The 15,096-nt window shown below is 37.5% G+C and overlaps 1 protein-coding gene across 19 annotated transcripts in view; it reads left to right on the top strand.

Annotated features, from left to right (window-relative positions):
- R3hdm2 (R3H domain containing 2) overlaps positions 1-15,096 on the top strand; it is a 171,538-nt gene that overhangs the window by 108,099 nt on the left and 48,343 nt on the right. For 11 of the 19 annotated variants that reach the window (XM_047551812.1, XM_047551815.1, XM_047551810.1 and 8 more), the window contains exon 1: positions 11,817-11,834. The exons of 5 other annotated variants lie outside the window; for them this stretch is intronic. The gene's annotated coding sequence lies outside the window, so the exon portion shown is untranslated. Of the gene's footprint in view, positions 1-11,771; positions 11,839-15,096 lie in introns of those variants that run through there. 3 more of the 19 variants (XM_047551805.1, XM_047551795.1, XM_047551800.1) reach the window with 2 other exon arrangements.

Here is a 15,096-nt window from a genome sequence, read left to right as displayed (position 1 = left end):
TTCCATTCCACGTTTTCTTAGGAATGTCCATACTGCTTTCCAAAGTGGTTGCACCGATCAACAATTCCACCAACAATATATGAATGTATCTTTTCCCCTACATCCTCGCCAACACTTATTACTGCTTGTATTACTGATAATATAATACATCTTACTGGAGGGAGATGAAATCTTAGAGTAGATTTGATTTGTATTTCTCTAATTGCAAGAGATAATGAGCATTTTTTCATCTGTTTGTTGATCCGTTGTATTTCTTCTTCTGTGAAGTGTCTGTTTAGCCCATTTATTAATTGGGTTATTTGTTTTATTGGTATTAAGTTTTTTGAGTTCTTTATATATCATGGAGATTAGTGCTTTCTCTGAGGTGTGTATGGTAAAGATTTTCTCCTATTCTGTAGGCTCTCTCTTCACATTATTGATTGTTTGCTTTGCTGAGAAGAAGCTTTTTAGTTTGAATCCATTCTATTTATTGATTCTTAATTTTTACTTCTTGCACTTTAGGAGTCTTGTTAGGAAGTCAAGGCCTAAGCTGAAATGATGAAGATTTGGACCTACTTTTTCTTCTGTTAGGTGCAGAGTCTGTTCAAGTGCCTGGCCCTTTGGTCCACTATGAGTTGATTTTTGTGCAAGGTGAGAGATAGAGGTTTAATTTTATTTTGTTACATATGGATTTCTAGTTTTCCCAGCACCATTTGTTGAATAGCTGTCTTTTCTCCGATGTATATTTTTGGTGACTTTGTCTAGTATGAGATAACCATATTTACGTGGATTTGTTTCTGTGTCTTCTATTCTGTACCATTGGTCTACATGTCTGTTTTGGTGCCAATATCATGCCATTTTTGTTACTGTTGCTCTGTAGTATAGTTTACGGTCTGGTGATGTGATGCCTCCTGCTTCACTCTTCTTACTACGGATTGCCTTGGCTATTCTGGGTCTCTTATTTTTCCAAATGAAGTTCATGATTGCTTTTTCTGTTTCTATGAAGAATGTCACTGGGATTTTAATAGGAATTGCATTGAATCTGTATAACACTTTTGATAGTATGGCCATTTTTATAATATTAATTCTGCCTATTGAAGAGCATGAGAGATCTTTCCATCTTCAATTTATCTTCAATAAGGTCTTCTTCAGTTTCTTTCTTTAGTGTTCTGTAGTTTTCATTGTAGAGGTCTTTCACCTCTTTTGTTAGATTGATTCCTAAGTTTTTTTTTTTTTTTTTAGGCTATTGCGAATAACCTAATTCCCTTACAGTGGATTTGTTGTTTATGTATAGAAATGCATTTGATTTGTGGGTATTGATTTTATATCCTACTTTGCTGAATTCATTTATGAATTCTATAAGTTTTCTGGTGGATTTTTTTTTGGATATTCTAAATATAGAATCACGTCATCAACAAATAGTGATAGTTTGAGTTCTTCTTTTCCTATGCATATCCCTTTAATTTCTTTTGTCTGTCTGATTGCTCTGGCTAGAGTTTCAAGGATGATGTTGAATAGAATTGGTGAAAGAGAGCATGCCTGTCTTGTTCCAGTTCTTAAGAGGGAATGCTTTCAGTTTTTCTCCATTTAGAATGATGTTGGCCATGGGCTTTAACATAGATAGCTTTTACAATGTTGAGGTATGTTCCTACTGTCCCTAGTTTTTCTAGTGTTTTGAACATGAAGAGGTGCTACATTTTGTCAAATGCTTTCTGTGTCTATTGAGATAATCATATGATTCTTGTCTTTAAGTCTCTTGATGTGATGTCTTACTTTCATTGATTTCCATATGTTGAACCAACCTTGCATTCCAGGGATGAACCCTACTTGATTGTGGTGTACTATCTTTTTAATATGTTTTTGTATGTGATTTGCCAGAATTTTATTGAGAATTTTTGCATCTATGTTCATGAGGGATATTGGTTTGAAGTTTTCTTTCCTTGTTGTGTCTTTGTCTGGGTTTGATATATGGTGATTCCAACCTCATAGAATGAGTTTGGAAGAGTTCCTTCCTTCTCTATTTCATAAAATAATTTGAGGAATACTGGTGTTAATTCTTCTTTGAAGGTCTTATAGAACTTGGCTGATAATCCATCTGGTTCTGGGCTTTTCTTGGTTGGTAGGTTTTTGATGGGGTCTTCTATTTCATTGCTCGAAGTTGATCTACTTAAATTGTGTATGTTCTCCTGCATGAGTTTGGGTAGACATTAGTCTCCCGAAATTTGTTGATGTCTTCAACAAATTTCTATTTTATTTGAGTATAAATTTTCAAAATAGTGTCTAATTATCTTCCATATTTCAGTAGTATCCATTGTGATATTTCCTTTTTTATCACAAAGTTTAGTAATTTGAGTTCTCTTTGTTAGTGTGGCTAAGGGTTTATCAATTTTATTTATTTTTTCAAAGAATCAACTTTTTGTTTTGTCAATTTTTTTTAATTGTTTCTTTTGTTCCAATTTCATTGACTTAGCTCTGATTTTAATTATTTCCTGTCTTCTACTGTTTTTATTGTTGATTTGTTCTTCTTTTTCCAGGACTTTGAGATGTATGTTAGGTCATTTATTTGTTCACTTTTTATTCTTTTAATGTATGAGCCCAATGCAATGAACTTTCCTCTTAGTACTGCCTTAATAGCATAACAGAGATTTTGATTTATTGTATCGATATTCTCATTTACCGCTAAGTATTTTTTATTTCCTCCTTGATTTCTTCTTTTATCCATTCATCATTCAATAGCATACTATTTAGTTTCCAGGTGTTGAAGTAGCTTCTATTTTTTATTTTATTGTTGATTTCCAGTTTCATTCCATGATGATCTGATAGAATGCAAGGTAGTATTTCTGTTTTTTTGTATTTGCTGATTTGCCCTATGGCAGAACATATGGTCTATTTTAGAGAAGGATCCATGGGCTGCTGAGAAGAAAGTGTATTGACTCCGTGATGGACGAAATACTCTATATATGTTCATTAAGTCTAAATCATTGATTGTATTATTTAATTCTATAGTTTCCTTGTTTACTTTTTGTTTGGAAGAATTACCCAGTGGTGGGGGAGGTGTGTTAAAGACACCCAGTATTTTTTTTTATTTTAATTTATTTTTATTGTAAACAAATGGGATACATGTTGTTTCTGTTTGTACATGGAATAACAGCATACCATTTGTGTAATCATACATTTATATAGGGTAATGATGTTTGATTCATTCTGTTATTTTTTCCTTTCTCCCCACCCCTCCCACCCCTCTTTTCCCTCTATACAGTTCCTCCTTCCTCCATTCTTGCACCCCTCCCACCCCCCATTATGTGTCATCATCTGCTTATTAGTGAGATCATTCCTCCTTTGGTTTTTTGAGATTGGCTTATCTCACTTAGCATGATATTCTCCAATTTCATCCACTTGCCTGCAAATGCCATAATTTTATTATTATTTATAACTGAGTAATATTCCATTGTACATATATATATATATATATATATATATATATATATATATATATGTACCACAGTTTCTTTATCCATTCATCAAGTGAGGAGCATCTAGGTTGGTTCCACAATCTGGCTATTGTGAATTGAGCAGCTATGAACATTGATGTGGCTGTATCTCTGTAGTATGCTGATTTTAAGTCCTTTGGGTATAGGCCAAGGAGTGGGATAGCTGGGTCAAATGGTGGTTCCATTCCAAGTTTTCTAAGGAATCTCTACACTGCTTTCCAGAGTGGCTGCACTAATTTGCAGCCCCACCAGCAATGTATGAGTGTACCTTTTTCCCCACATCCTCGCCACACCTATTGTTGCTTGTATTCTTGATAATCACCATTCTAATTGGGGTAAGATGGAATCTTAGTGTAGTTTTGAATTGCATTTCTCTTATTACTGAAGATGGTGAACATTTTTTCATATGTTTGTTGATTGCTTGTAGATCTTCTTCTGTGACGTGTCTGTTCATATCCTTAGCCCTTTTGTTGATTGGGTTATATGTATTCTTCGTGTAGAGTTTTTTGAGCTCTTCACATATTCTGGAAATTAGTGCTCTATCTGAAGTATGAGTGGCAAAGATTTTCTCCCACTCTGTAGGCTCTCTCTTCACATTGCTGATAGTTTCCTTTGCTGAGAGAAAGCTATTTAGTTTGAATCTATCTCAGTTATTGATTCTTGCTTTTATTTCTTGTGCTATGGGAGTTCTGTTAAGGAAATCTGATCCTAAGCCAAAAAGTTGAAGATTTGGATCTACTTTTTCTTCTATAAGATGCAGGGTCTCTGGTCTGATTCCAAGGTCCTTGATCCATTTTGAGTTGATTTTTGTGCAGGGTGAGAGATAGGGGTTTAGTTTCATTCTGTTGCATATGGATTTCCAGTTTTCCCAGCACCATTTGTTGAAGAGGCTGTCTTTTCTCCATTGCACATTTTTGGCACCTTTGTCTGTTACAAGAAAATTGTATTTATATGGGTTTGTGTCCATGTCCTCTATTCTGTACCTTTTATCTACCTGTCTATTTTGGTGTCAATACCATGCCGTTTTGTTACTGTTGCTTTGTAGTATAGTTGAAGTTCTGGTATTGCGATACCCCTGTTTCATTCTTCCTGCTAAGGATTGCTTTAGCTATTCTGGGTTTCTTATTCTTCCAGATGAATTTCATGATTGCTTGCTCTATTTCTGTAAGGTACATCATTGAGATTTTAATTGGCATTGCATTGAATCTGTGTAGCACTTTCGGTAGTATGGCCATTTTGACAATATTAATTCTGCCTATCCAAAAGTACATGGGAGATCTTTCCATCTTCTAAGGTCTTCCTCAATTTCTTTCTTCAATGTTTTGTAGTTTTCATTGTAGAGATCTTTTACCTCTTTGGTTAGATTGATTCCCAAGTATTTTATTTTATTTTATTTTTTTTGAGGCTATTGCAAATGGAGTTGTTTTCCTCATTTCCCTTTCACATGTTTCATTGCTTGTGTATAAAAATGCTTTAGATTTATGCATGTTGATTTTATAGACTGCTATTTTGCTGAATTCATTGATGAGGTCTAGAAGTTTTCTGGAGGAGTTTTTTGGATCCTCTAAATATAGAATCATGTCATCAGCAAATAGTGATAGTTTGAGTTTCTCTTTTCCTATTCGTATCCCTTTAATTTCTTTAGTCTGTCTAATTGCTCTGGCTAGAGTTTCGAGGACAGTGTTGAATAGCAGTGTGAAAGAGGGCATCCCTATCTTGATCCCATTTTTAAAGGGAATGGTTTCAGTTTTTCTCCATTAAGAATTATGTTGGCCATGGGCTTAGCATAAATAGCCTTTACAATGTTCAGGTATGTTCCTACTATCCCTATTTTTTCTAGTGTTTTGAGCATAAAGCGATGTTGTATTTTTTCGAACGCTTTTTCTGCATCAATTGAAATAACTATATGATTCTTATCCTTCAGTCTATTGACATGATGGATTACGTTTATTGATTTACGAATGTTAAACCATTCTTGCATTGCAGGGATGAACCCCACTTGATCGTGGTGCACGATTTTCTTAAAATGTTTTTGGGTACGGTTTGCCAATATTTTGTTAAGGATCTTTGCATCTATATTCATCAAGGATATTGGTCTAAAATTTTCTTTCCTTGATGTGTCTTTTCCTGGTTTGGGTATGAGGGTGATATTAGCTTCATAGAATGAGTTTGGTAGGGTACCCTCCTTTTCATTTCCTGGAATACTTTGAGAAGTATTGGAATGAGTTCTTCTTTGAAGTTCTTGTGGAACTCGACTGAGAATCCATCTGGTCCTGGTCTTTTCTTGGATGGTAGATTTTTAATGGCTTCTTCTATTTCATTGCTTGATATTGATCTGTTTAAATTGCGTATGTCCTCCTGGTTCAATTTGGGAGGAGCATATGTCTCTAGAAATTTGTCGAAGTCTTTGGTAGTTTCTATTTTGTTGGAATTCAGATTTTCGAGGTAGCTTCTCATTTTGTTCTGTATCTCAGTGGTGGTGTGATATTTCCTTTTTCATCACGAATTTTAGTAATTTGAGTTTTCTTTCTCCTTCTCTTTGTTATTGTGGCTAAGGGTTTGTCTATTTTGTTTACTTCTTCAAAGAACCAACCTTTTGTTTTGTCACTTTTTTGAATTGTTTCTTTTGTTTCAATTTCATTGATTTCAGCTCTGATTTTAATTATTTCCTGTCTTCTACTACTTTTGCTGTTATTCTGTTCTTCTTTTTCTAGGACTTTGAGCTGTAATGTTAGGTCATTTAGTTGTTGACTTTTCATTCTTTTCTGGAATGCGCTCCATGCAATGAATTTTCCTCTTAGTACCACTTTCATAGTGTCCCAGAGATTTTGATATGTTGTATCATTGTTCTCATTGACCTCTAAGAATGTTTTTATCTCCTCCCTGATGTTTTCTGTTATCCATGTTTCATTCAATAGCATATTATTTAGTCTCCAGGTATTGGAGTAATTTCTGTTTTTTATTTTGTCATTGATTTCTATTCTCAGTCCATTATGATCTGATAGAACACAAGGCAGTATCTCTATTTTTTTGCATTTCCTAAGGGCTGCTTTGTGGCATAACATATGGTCTATTTTTTGAGAAGGTTCCATGTGCTGCTGAGAAGAAAGTGAATCTGCTCGTTGATGGATGGAATATTCTATATATGTCTATTAAGTCTAGGTTATTGATTGTGTTATTGAGTTCTATGGTTTCTTTGGTTGATTTTTGTTTGGAAGATCTATCTAGTGGTGACAGCAGTGCATTAAAGTCACCCAGAATTATTGTGTTGTGGTCTATTTGATTCCTGAAATTGAGAAGGATTTGTTTGATGTACAGGGGTGCACCATTGTTTGGAACACAAATATTTACCATCATTATGTCTTCCTGATGTATGGTTCCCTTAAGCAGTATGAAATGTCCTTCTTTATCCCTTCTGACTAACTTTGGCTTGAAGTCCACTTTATCTGATTTAAGGATGGAAATGCCCACTTTTTTACTGAGTCCATGTGCATGGTAGTTTTTTTCCCATCCTTTCACCTTTAGTCTGTGGATATGTTTTTCCATGAGATGAGTCTCTTGCAGGCAGCATGTTGTTGGGTCTTTCTTTTTAATCCATTCTTCCAGTCTATGTCTTTTGATCGATGAGTTTAGGCCATTAACATTCAGGGTTATTATTGAGATATGATTTGTATTCCCAGTCATTTGGGCTTATTTTTGGTTTTTAATTTGGCTTGGTTTCTCCTTTGAGTGATTTTTCTCTAAGGTAGTTCCTCCCTTTGCTGACCTCCATTGTTGCTTTTCATTTCCTCCTCATGGAATATTTTGTTGAGAACATTCTATAGCACAGACTTTCTATTTGTAAATTGTTTTAACTTTTGTTTATCATGGAAGGATTTTATTTCATCTTCAAATCTGCAGGTTATTTTTGCTGGGTATACGATTCTTGGTTGGCAACCATGTTCTTTCAGAGATTGAAATATGTTGTTCCAGGCCCTTCTAGCTTTTAGAGTCTGGGTTGAGAAGTCTACTGGGTTGAGATCCGTATTGGTCTCCCCCTATATGTAATCTGATGCTTTTCTCTCGTGGCCTTCAAAATCCTATCTTTATTTTGAATGTTAGGCATTTTCATTATAATGTGCCTTGGTGTGGATCTGTTGTGATTCTGTGCATTTGGTGTTCTGTAAGCCTCTTGATTTGATTTTCCATTTCATTCTTCAGGTTTGGGAAATTTTCTGATATTATTTCATTGACTAGGTTGTTCATTCCTTTGGTTTGTATCTGTGTGCCTTCCTCAATCCCAATAATTCTTAAATTTGGTCTTTTCATGATGTCCCATAGTTCTTGGAGATCCTGTTCATGATTTCTTACCATCTTCTCCATTTGGGCAACTTTATTTTCAAGATTAAATATTATGTCTTCATTGTCTGAGGTTCTGTCTTCCAAGTGGTCTAGTCTTTTGGTGATGCTTTCCATTGAGTTTTTTATTTAGTTTATTGTTTCCTTCATTTCAGGGATTTCTGTTTGAGAATCTCTATCTCTTTGTTGAAATGATCTTTTGCTTCTTGCAGTTGCTCTTTCAGCTTATTGGTATTATCATTCGTTGCCTGCATTTGCTCTCTTATCTCATCCTTTGCTTCATGAGTCATCTTAATCATGTATAATCTGAAGTCCTTTTCTGACATTTCTTCTACCATACTGTCATTGGATTCTATTAATACAGAATCTAGATTTGTTTGGATCATTTTCTTCCCTTGTTTTTTCATGTTGTTCATGTATCTTCCTCTCTAGCAGTGCAGATCTGGGGTATTGCAGATTTCCCCCTATAGGCTTATAGTGGCCCTATAGGTTTCCAAAACCTTTTCTTTAAGGAGAGATCAATATTATCAGTGCCCAATTCAGACACTATGCAATCCTAGACCAAATAGCCCCTATGAGGACATTAACAGTATTGTCAAAATAAACAGAATGAGTTCAAATATTATTTTCAGTAAAACAAACAGATTTGCAATAAGGTCTGCAGTTTCTAATGGAGGACAAGGAGGATGCCGAGGGTTGTAGAATGTAGCTGTTAATGGGATAAGAAAAGAATATACAGAAGTTCTAGATAATAGAAAGGGTGAGAGTGTAATCAAAAGAAATCGGATGTTAGCATGCGAAAAAGGGAGAAAGAGACTCTGAGGGAACAGGTAAACAAAAGGAAAAGAGAGCAAGAAAAGTAAAGAAATAAAAACTTAAACTTTTTCAATAAGGAGAAAAAAGAAAATCTATAGTATAACAGTCATATAGTAATGAAACCTCCCAGTTTTCAGTAGCCTGATGCATGAGAGGTACCTTACAGTGAGCTTCAAGTCTCCAGCAGGTGTCTCAGGATGGGATTTGCCCCACCTAAAGATAGGAGCTACGGCTTCCAGGATTATCCAAGATGGCCACTCTGGCTTCCAAATGTGTTGGGAAATGAGGAGCTACAGCTCAGGATGTGGACGTGGTCAGCTGGAGGTCCTGGAGGCGGGGTGAGGTTGGTCAGGCAGGGGTCCTGGAGGTGGGGTGTGTTTGCTGCGGTTGTGGGAACCCAGAGGCCGGGTGCAATGAGTCGGTCTGGGGTCCCGGTGATAGGGCACAGTCAGTTGGTCTGGGGGTCCTGGCGGTAGGGAGCAGTCAGTCAATGTGAGGGCCCCAGAGGTGGGGAGTGATCGGTCGGGTTGAGGGATCCTGAAGCTGGGGCTCAGTCAGTCTGGCCAGGGGTCCTTTGGGGCCTGGCTGTTGTCTCAAAATGGCCGCAGCCACGTGTAATCAAACCTGCAGGTACTGTAACAGTGAACTTCCAGGCAACAGCAGGCAACTGGCAATCCACTGGCGGTCGGCGATCAGTTTGCTGACTGTTGTCGGATGATCGGGAGGTGAAATTTATGTGTTAGGAGATGGATAGGTGTAAGGCAGGCGATGGACAGGCGAGAGGCAGGCAAATGGCGGATGATAGGTGCCTGACAGTGAGCAATTTGCACTCAAAAAAGGCGTTGATATGCTGGCAGACTGCAGGAGTCACAGCAGACAAATGGGGTAAACAGCAGGGGATCGATAAGCAGCAAAAACTGCCTCACCAAGATACAGATATCCTCTGCTTGAAACCGGAGTTACAGAGTGACAAGGAACGCAACCTCCCTCTAGTCCGCCATCTTGGATCTAGTCACCCAGTATTATTGTGTTGTGGTCTCTTCGATTCTTGAAATTGAGAAGGGTTGATTTGATGTACATAGATGCTCCATGTGGGGCATTTATATTTATGATTGTTATGTCTTGTTGAGGTATGATTCCATTAAGCATTATGAAATGTCCTTCTTTATCCCTTCTGACTAACTTTGGTTTGAAGTCCACTTTGTCTGATATGAGGATGGAAACCCCTGCTTTTTTACACAGTACATGTGAGTGATATGTTTTTTCCCAATCTTTTACCTTCAGTCTGTGGATATCTTTTCCTAGGAGGTGTCTCTTGAAGACCACATTTTGTTGGGTCTTTTTCTTTTTTCTTTTTTAATCCAATCTGTCAGTCTGTATCTTTTGATTGATGAGTTCAGGCCATTAAATTCAGGGTTATTATGGAGATATGATTTATATTCCTGGTCATTTGGGTTTTTTGTTTTGGTTTTTAACTTGACTTTGTTTCTCCTTTGATTGACCTTTCTTTTAGTATAGTTCCTCCCTTTGGTGGTTTTCAATTTTTTTTTTTTTTTTTTTTTTTTGTTTCCTCATGGAATATTTTGCTGAGAATGTTCTATGGTGCAGGCCTTCTAGTTGTGAATTCTTTTAACTTTGTTTATTATGTAAGGTTTTTGTTTCATCTTCAAACCTGAAACTTAATTTTGTTGGATATAAAATTCTTGATGGGCATCCATTTTCTTTCAGAACTTGATATATGTTATTCCAGAACCTCCTGGCGTTGAGGGTCTGGGTTGAGAAATCAGGTGACATCCGAATTGTTTTCCCCCCATATGTAATTTGATTTTTTTTTCCTGTCACAGCCTTTAAAATTCTGTCATTCTCTTTATAATGTGCCTTGGTGTGGGTCTGCTGTAATTTTGTACATTTGGGATCCTGTTAGCCTCTTATAGTTGATTTTCCATTTCATTCTTTAGGTTTGGGAAGTTTTCTGATATGTCATTGAAAAGATTGCATTCCTTTGGTTTGTATCTCCACACCTTCATCTATTCTGATATCTTAAATTTGATCTTTTCATGATGTCCCATAGTTCTTGGAGATTCTGTTCATGATTTCTTACCATCTTCTCTGTTTGGGCAACTTTATTTTCAAGATTAAATATTTTGTCTTCATTGTCTGAGGTTCTGTCTTCCAAGTGGTCTAGTCTGTTGGTGATACTTTCCATTGAATTTTTAATTTGTTTTATTATTTCCTTCATTTTAAGGATTTCTGCTTGATTCCTTTTTATAATCTCTGCCTCTTTATTGAAGTGATCTTTCACTTCCTGTATATTCTCTCCAATATCATCCTTTATTTCGAAGATCAATCTAACTATGCATTTTCTAAACTCCTTCCCTGACATTTCTTCTATATTGTCTATGGATTCAATTGTTAGAACATCTTGGTTTGTTTGAGGCATTTTTTTTCCTTGGTTTTTCACATTGTTTGTGTCTTCTCATCTAGCAGTGTGGAGGTGAGACAGTACAGATTCTACCCTGTAGTCTCATAGTGTGCCTGAAGGCTTCCAGTACCTTACCTTTAAGGGAGAGACCAATATTAACAGCACCTAATGCAAACGATATACCACCTTAAACCAAATGACTCTTAGTAAGGCATTTACATGCTTACTAAGTCATTTCTGTCATAGTAGACAGACATGAAGTGTTCAATTATTGTCTACAGTATAAACAGTAAGTTTACTAAAAGGTTTACCGTTTCAAATGATAGACAATGAGGAAACAGAATTAGTATAAGATGTGATATTTATGAGGGAGAGGGAGAGAAGATAGGAGTAAAAATTTATAGTAAGAGTGAGGGAGGAATTAATAGAGGTTGACTGTTAGTATGAGAGAAGTGAGGAAGAGAATTCAGGGAGACAGGTAGGTGAGAGAAAAAAAATGTAGTTTTCTAAAAAAAGTAAAAACATAAGAGTATGTAACAAACTCATATACTATTCAGACATCCCATTTCTCAATAAATTGATGCATGAAAAAATTTGGATTCAAAAATGGTAGAGGTGTGAGAGAGAGGGTGAAAAATGAAAAAGTAAAGGAGGAAAGTCTCAATGGAAAATTGAATGATTTCTTCTGTTGTTCTTCAGAAATTTTCTCAGCTTCCCTTCTCTGCCGATAGATGGGGTTGTCTGAAGTTTGATGTTAGCTCCAATCCAGTGGGTTCTGGACCAGTTGGGTAGGTAAGCCAATAGCAAGATGCCCTCACACCCTCTGCAGTCTTCCCATCCATTATAGCTGACCCCCTTTTGTCCCTGCATACCTTAGGACTCATTGAGCTGGAGAGACCAGTTTTCTCCAGTTTCTTCAACCTCTGCTTCCCCCAGGGAACTCCCCCTAGTCTCTGACTTTCCACAGGCTTACCAGACCCATACTGGCCCTCACAAACCAGCTGTGATCTGATGTACCTGGGCTTCAGCCTCCCTAGGCCCTGTCTTCCTGCAGTCCCAAGATCTCAATGCCCTTTCAGCTTTCAGAGAGATCACCAGGGATCCATTCAAACAAAGGAGCGACGCTGTAAAGTGGCAGCCAGATGGCAGCCACTACCACACCAAGTAGAAAGACCTCAGGTGCAACGAAACCTGCTTGTACCCCAATATATTTCCAGGCCCTGGCCTGAGTCCCCAGACCAAGGTGGCCAGGCGGGAGATGGTAGTGGCCACGGCAGCAAACCTGCAGACCCTGCCTATTGTCCCAAGATGGCAGCAGCCCCGTGTAACCAAACCTGTGGATACTGTGACAGTGGACGTCCAGGCAACAATGGGTAGCACATGATCCACTGCAGACTAATGGTGAATGATCAGGAGGTGGATGTCTGATGGTGGGTTATGGATAGGTGAAAGACAGGCAATGGGCAGGCAAGAGGCAGGCAAAGGGGCAAATGGCGGATAATAGGCAGTGGTCAGTGAGCCATCCACACTGAAAAACCAGGCGATATCCTGGCAGATGGCAGGTGATTGCGGCAGACGAATGGGATAAACAGCAGTGGATTGGTGGGCAGTGATGACTGCCTCACATAGAAATAGTATTTCTTCTGCTTGAATCCCAAGTTAGGGAGCGACAAGGAGTGCAGGCTCCCTCTAGTCCACCATCTTGGATCTTTGAAGTTTACATATTCTTGCTCAGCAAATATTAGCACCTTTTCCTTTTTTCCTAACTTGATAAGAAAACATTAGAAAAGTCTTCTGATTCATGAACACCTAAATATTTTGGTTTGGTTGTTTACAAAATGCCCCCGCCCTTTTTGTTGTTGATGGTGGTAGTGGTGGTAGAGTTGGTGTTGGTCCTGGAGATCAGACCCAGAACCTTGCCCTTGCTAGGCAAGTATTCTACCCTGACCTGTATGTTCAACCCCAGAATTTTGTTTTCATGATTTTTTTTTTTTTTTGAGACAGAGTTCCACTGTGTTTCCCAGGTTGACCTCAAACTTGTGATCCTCCTCCCTCAGCCATACCAGTAGCTGGGATTACAGGTATGCCCCAGCATACCTGCCTTTTTAAAAAATTTTCGTTTTCTTTTTTGGTACCAGGAATTGAACTCAGGGGCGCTTTACCACTGAGCCTCATTCCCAGCCCTTTTTATTTTTTATTTTGAGACATGGTCTCACTAAGTTGCTTCAGGGCCTTATTACTAAGTTGCTCAGGCTGGCTTTGAACTTGGGATCCTCCTGCTTCATTCTCCTGAGATGCTGAGATTATAGGCTATCCTTGGCTTTTTAACCTACCACTTTAGCCCAATGGATAGTTTGTCCCTGCTGCTTGAAGCTCGGGCTTTTTTTTTTTTTTTTTTTTGGAGTTAACATAATAGAATGTATAGATCTTAAATCTTCAGTGAATGAATCTTGACAGTTGTATTCTATACCCATGAAATCACTACCACAAATAAGAATATTTCCATCACACCTTTATTTTTCTTCCCAATCAATATGCACCCTCCCCCAAAACCCTAGGTGACCACTGATTTCACTTGATATAGTTAGTTTTTTCTTGTTCTTGAGCTAATCATATATGGGGGCAGTGCTGCTTTCTTTAATTTATCATAATAGTTTTGAGGTCTGTCCATGTTTTTGTGTGTGTCAGTACACAGGTAGTTCATTCTTTTTAAAATTGTTGAATAGTATTCCATTATATAAACATACCACAATTTTTTATCCATTCTCCTCAGCCTCTAAATTTAAATAGTTTTTTTTTAAATGAAAGTATCAATTTGGAGTAATTTATTCTTGATACATGAATTAGTAAAGGACTAGAAAGCTTTACAGAGAATTTGCTATGGGGTAAGTCAGAATTTTTAGTACCTACATATTGTCTTTTTGCTTGCATTTCCTCTTCTTGGCCATAGATTAAAAGAGAGAAAATGAAACAGTTCTCCTGTCTCTGAGCATCCCCTATATAATGTATTCCTTTTGGCCTATTGCCTAGAAAGTTGTTCATAGAGTTGATGGAAGGATATATAATATTACTGTGTTCTGGAAGGTACTGCTACCTTGGCAATCAAAAAATTTATGGGGAATATGCAGTGTTATCCCTGAAAGAAATTGCTGAATCTTGGTTTCCAATCATCCTCCCTCCTGTATCATCCTATTGCCTCACTCCCCTTGCTGCCCCCCATATATAATAGTCCCCTGTGTGCTGCTTTGTGCTACAGAATATCCTCAGGGGACATTACACCTTAGATATTGTGCTTTTTGCCTGGATGCAGTGTACAGTATACACAAATAGGTTGTAGGAAAGGGCTCATCTAAGGCCCTCCTGGGAGCATAATGTCTTTGCTTTGTTCTAGTCACAGTTAGATATAAAATAGTTCCTATTTGTTTCTTTCACATGAAAAACAAAACAAAACAACTTCCTAAGCCCTGAATTTCCTCTCTTTACTAATTAACCATCAAGAGTGGAAATTATTTCTCTTGTGTCTTTTAACTTTCTGACTTTGTTCTTGCTTTTTAAGGCTTTTTTAGTTAATTGCTTGTCCCTCAGCTGCAACTTTTACTTGTTTTCACCTGGAAAATTTTTGTTTCTAGGAATCCTTATGCCTCAAGAGTAAGGAGAGTCTTCTGCATGGAATTGCAATACAGGCTGTGACTGGGGCTGTTGCACAGTGGTCAAGTCCTTGCCTAGTGTGTGTGTGGTCCTGGGTTCAAATCCCAGCACCATTAAAAATATATACGTGTGTGTGTTAAAGGTTATTTTTGAGAGCAGAAGGGAGCCTCAGCCTAGAAATAATGGTTTTTATAGTGAGTGTATCCTTGAATAGATCACAGCCTTGGAATAAAAGCCTTGTTAGCCTCTATGTACGTTATGACAGCTTCTTTTATCCTAGAGGCACCGTGGTGAAGAAACTTAATGTGATTTGAAGACTTGACTTAAGTGGGGAATGTTTAAAGAAAGAAAGAAGATAAAGTTTGTCTTTTGTGAGAACTGAGCTGGAGGCAACATTAAGCT

The sequence above is a fragment of the Sciurus carolinensis genome, chromosome 4 (genome assembly GCF_902686445.1).
Source record: "Sciurus carolinensis chromosome 4, mSciCar1.2, whole genome shotgun sequence".
Lineage (NCBI taxonomy): Eukaryota > Metazoa > Chordata > Mammalia > Rodentia > Sciuridae > Sciurus > Sciurus carolinensis.
The sequence above is the reverse complement of the archived record's forward strand: the minus strand, read 5'-3'. Positions and strand labels throughout refer to the sequence as shown.